Below are 5,450 nucleotides of genomic sequence, written 5' to 3' on the forward strand. Positions count from 1 at the left end.
GAATTCACCCCAAAAGAAAGAGCATGAAGAAACAACAGCCAGGGATTTAACAAACACAGATACAAGCAAGATGTCTGAACCAGAATTTAGAATCACAATAATAAGAATACTACCTGGAGTCGAAATAGATAAGAATCCCTTGCTGCAGAGATAATAGAAGTAAAAAATAGCCAGAAAGAAATTAAAAATGCTATAATTGAGCTGCAATCACTGATGGATGCAGAGACGGCAAGGATGGATGAGGCAGAACAGGGAATCAGTGATATAGAGGACAAACTTATAGAGAATAATGAAGCAGAAAAAAAGAGGGGGATTAAGGCAAAAGAGCACAATTTAAGAATTAGAGAAATCAGTGACTCCCTAAAAAGGAACAACATCAGAATCATAGGGGTCCCAGAAGAGGAAGAGAGAAACGGGTAGAAGGGTTATGTGAGAAAATCATAGTGGAAAACTTTCCTAACCTGCGGAAAGACACAGACATCAAAATCCAGGAAGCACAGACGACCCCTATTAGATTCAAGAAAAACTGACCATTAACAAGGCATATCATAGTCAAATTCACAAAATACTCAGGCAAGGAGAGAATCATGAAAGCAGCAAGGGAAAAAAATTCCATAACCTACAAGGGAAGACAGACCAGGTTTGCAGCAGACCTATCCACAGAAACTTGGCAGGCCAGAAAGGAGTGACAGGATATATTCAGTGTGCTGAATCAGAAAAATATGCAGCCAAGAATGCTTTATCCAGCAAGGCTGTCATTCAAAATAGAAGAAGAAATAAAAAGTTTCCCAGACAAACAAAAATTAAAGGAGTTTGTGACCATAAACAAGCCCTGCAAGAAATTTTATATAGATATATATCTATATCGATATATATACCTATATATATATATATAGGTATATATATATAGGTATATATATCGATATAGATATATATCTATAGATATATATAGATATATATATATACCAAAAACAAAAAAGATTAGAAAGGACCAGAGAACACCACCAGAAACTCCAACTCTACAAGCATCATAATGGCAATAAATTCATATCTTTCAGTACTCAATCTAAATGTCAATGGACTCAATGTTCCAATCAAAAGACATAGGGTAACAGAATGGATAAGAAAACAAGATCCATCTATATGCTGTTTACAAGAGACCCACTCTAGACCTAAAGACACCTTCAGATTGAAAATAAGGGGATGGAGAACCACCTATCATGTTAATGGTCAACAAAAGAAAGCCGGAGTAGCCATACTTATATCAGACAATCTAGACTTTAAAATAAAGACTGTATCAAGAGATGCAGAAGAGCATTATATCATAATCAAGGGGTCTATCCACCAAGAAGACCTAACAATTGTCAACATTTATGCGTCAAATGTGTACACACCCAAATATAGAAATCAATTAATCACAAACATAAAGAAACACATCGAAAGTAATACCATAATAGTAGGAGACTTCAACACCCCACGCACAGCTATGGACAAATCATCTAATCAAATAATCAACAAGGAAACAATGGCTTTGAATGACACACTGGACCAGATGGACTTAACAGATACATTCAGAACATTTCATCCTAGAGCAGCAGAATATACTTTCTTTTGCAGTGCACATGGAACGTTCTCCACAATAGACCATATACTGGGACACAAATCAGCCCTAACTTAGTACAAAAAGATCAAGATCACACCGTGCATATTTTCAGACCACAACACTATAAAATTCAAAATCAACGACAAGAAAAAATTTGGAAAGGTAACAAATACTTGGAGACTGAAGAACATCCTACTAAAGAATGAATGGGCTAACCAAGACGTTAAAGAGGAAATTAACAAGTATATGGAAGTCAATGAAAGTGATAACACCACAACCCAAAACCTCTGGGATGCAGCAACGGTGGTCATAAGAGTAAAGTATATAGCAATTCAGCCTTCCTAAAGAAGGAAGAAAGATCTCAGATACACAACCTAACCTTACACCTAAAAGAATTGGAAAAAGAACAGCAAATAAAACCCAAAACCAGTAAAAGACAGGAAATAATAAAGATTAGAGCAGAAATTAATGCTATTGAAACCAAAAAACCCAGTAGAGCAGATCAATGAAACCAGAAACTGGTTCTTTGAAAGAATTAACAAAATTGACAAACCACTAGCCAGTCTAATCAAAACAAAAAAGGAAAGGACCCAAATAAATAAAATCAAGAATGAAAGAGGAGAGATCACAACCAACACAGCAGAAATGCAAACAATAATAAGAGAATATGATGAGCAATTATATGCCAATATAATGGGCAATCTGGAAGAAATGGACCAATTCCCATAAACATATACACTACCAAAACTGAAACAGGAAGAAATAGAAAATTTCAACAGACCCATAACCAGTAACGAAATCGAATTACAGTAATCAAAAGTCTGCCAAAAAACAAGAGTCCAGGGCCAGATGGCTTTCCAGGGGAATTCTACCAAACATTTAAGGAAGAGTTAACACCTACTCTCTTGAAGGTGTTCCAAAAAATAGAAATGGAAGGAAAACTTCCAAACTCTATTTATGAAGCCAGCATTACCTTGATTCCAAAACCAGAGACCCCACTAAAAAGGAGAACTGTAGACCAATTTCCCTGATGACCATGGATGCAAAAATCCTCAATAAGATATTAGCCAACCGGATCCAACAATACATTAAAAAAATTATTCACCACAACGAAGCAGGATTTATACCTGGGATGCAGGGCTGGTTCAATATCTGCAAAACAATTAACATGATTCATCACATCAATAAAAGAAAGGACAAGAACCATATGATCCTCTCAATAGATTCAGAGAAATCACTTGACAAAATACAGCATCCTTTCTTGATAAAAACCCTCAAGAAAGTAGGGATAGAAGGAGCATATCTCGAGATCATAAAAGCCATATATGAACGACCCAACGCTAATATCATCCTCAATGGGGAAAAACTGAGAGCTTTCCCCCTAAGGTCAGGAACAAGATAGGGATGTCCACTCTTGCCACTGTTATTCAACATAGTATTGCAAATCTTAGCCTCTGCAATCAGATAACACAAAGAAATAAAAGGCATCCAAATCGGCCAGGAGGTCAAACTTTCACTCTTCGCAGATGACATGCTACTCTACATGGAAAACCCTAAAGATTCCATCAAAAAACTGCTAGAACTGATTCATGAATTCAGCAAAGTTGCAGGATATAAAATCAATGCACAGAAATCGGTTGCATTCCTACACACCAACAATGAAGCGACAGAAAGAGAAATCAAGGAATCGATTTTATTACAGTTGTACCAAAAACCATAAAATACCTAGGAATAAATCTAAGCGAAGAGGTGAAAAATCTATACACTCAAAACTATAGAAAGCTTACGAAAGAAACTGAAGAAGACACACAAAAAAATGGAAAAAGATTCCATGCTCCTGGATAGGAAGAACAAATATGTTTAAAATGTCGACACTACCCAAAGCAATGTACATATTAAATGCAATCGCTATCAAAATAATACCAGCATTCTTCACAGAGTTAGAACAAACAATCCCAAAATTTGTATGGACCCAGAAAAGACCCCGAATAGTCAAAGCGATCTTGAAAAAGAAAACCAAAGCAGGAAGTATCACAATCCCGGACTTCAAGCTATACTACAAAACTGTAATCATCAAGACAGTATAGTACTGACACAAGAACAGACACTCAGATCAATGGAACAGAATAGGAACCCAGAAATGGACCCAGAAACGTATGGCCAACTAATCTTTGACAAAGCAGGAAAGAATATCCAATAGAAGAAAGACAGTCTCTTCAGCAAGTGGTGCTGGGAAAACTGGACAACGACATGCAGAAGAATGAACCTGGACCACTTTCTTACACCATACACAAAAATAAACTCAAAATGGATGAAAGATCTCAATGTAAGACAGGAAGCCATCAAAATCCTCAAGAAGAAAGCAGGCAAAAACCTCTTTGATCTTGGCCGCAGCAACTTCTTACTCAACACGTCTCCGGAGGCAAGGGAAACAAAAGCAAAAATGAACTACTAGAACCTCATCAAAATAAAAAGCCTCTGCACAGCGAAGGAAACAATCAGCAAAACTAAAAGCAACCAACATAATAGGAGAAGATATTTGCAAAAGACATATCAGATAAAGGGTTAGTATCCAAAATCTACAAAGAACTTATCAAAGTCAACACCCAAAAAACAAATAATCCAGTGAAGAAATGGGCAAAAGACATGAAGAGACACTTCTCCAAAGAAGATATCCAGGTGGCCAACTGACACATGAAAAAATGCTCATCATCACTCATCATCAGGGAAATACAAATCAAAACCACAATGAGATACCACCTTACACCTGTCAGAATGGCTAACATTAACAACTCAGGCAACAACAGATGTTGGCAAGGATGCGGAGAAAGAGGATCTCTTTTGCATTGTTGGTGGGAATGCAAGCTGGTGCAGCCACTCTGGAAAACAGTATGGAGGTTTCTCAAAAAACTAAAAATAGAACTACCCTATGACCCAAGAATTGGACTACTAGGCATTTATCCAAGGGAAACAGGTGTGCTGTTTCTAAAGGACACACGCGCCCCATGTTTATAGCAGCACTATCCACAATAGCCAATGTATGGAAAGAGCCCAAATGTCCATCGATGGGTGAATGGATAAAGAAGAAGTGGTGTATATATATATACAATGGAGTATTACTTGGGAATCAAGAAGAATGAAATCTTGCCATTTGCAACTATGTGGATGGAACTGGAGAGTATTATGCTAAGTGAAATTAGTCAGTCAGAGAAAGACAAAAATCATATGACTTCCCTCATATGAGGACTTTTAGAGACAAAACAGAAGAACATAAGGGAAGGGAAACAAAATAATATAAAAACAGGGAGGGGAACAAAACAGAAGAGACTCATAAATATGGAGAACAAACAGAGGGTTACAGGAGGGCGTGTGGGAGGGGGGATGGGCTAAATGGGTAAGGGGCAGTAAGGAATCTACTCCTGAAATCATTGTTGCACTATATGCTAACTAATTTGGATGTAAATTTAAAAAAAAATAAAAAATAAAACAAGTTAATGAAAAATAAATAAAATAATATATAAAAAAATATAACACAACTGAACCTATGTCTTTGAAAATAAATTTCTCTTCCTCCTATATTCCCTATTTTTGAATTATTACCATGATTCTTGAAATCAATAAGACCCAAACTTTCAGAATCACTTTTGGCATCTTTCTCCCTTGCCACATACATTGTATTGCTTATACAACATCAAGTCTTGTCTCTGCACAATTACATCTTCCTCTTTCCACTGACAGAGCCCTGATGTGATCTTCTATGGTTTCTCACTGAAATTATGACAGCCTCCCAATCAAGCTTCCTATTTTCTACTTCTCCCAGGTCCAATCCATTCTACAAAATGGGACC

The sequence above is a fragment of the Acinonyx jubatus genome, chromosome C1 (assembly GCF_027475565.1).
Source record: "Acinonyx jubatus isolate Ajub_Pintada_27869175 chromosome C1, VMU_Ajub_asm_v1.0, whole genome shotgun sequence".
Classification (NCBI taxonomy): Eukaryota; Metazoa; Chordata; class Mammalia; order Carnivora; family Felidae; genus Acinonyx; species Acinonyx jubatus.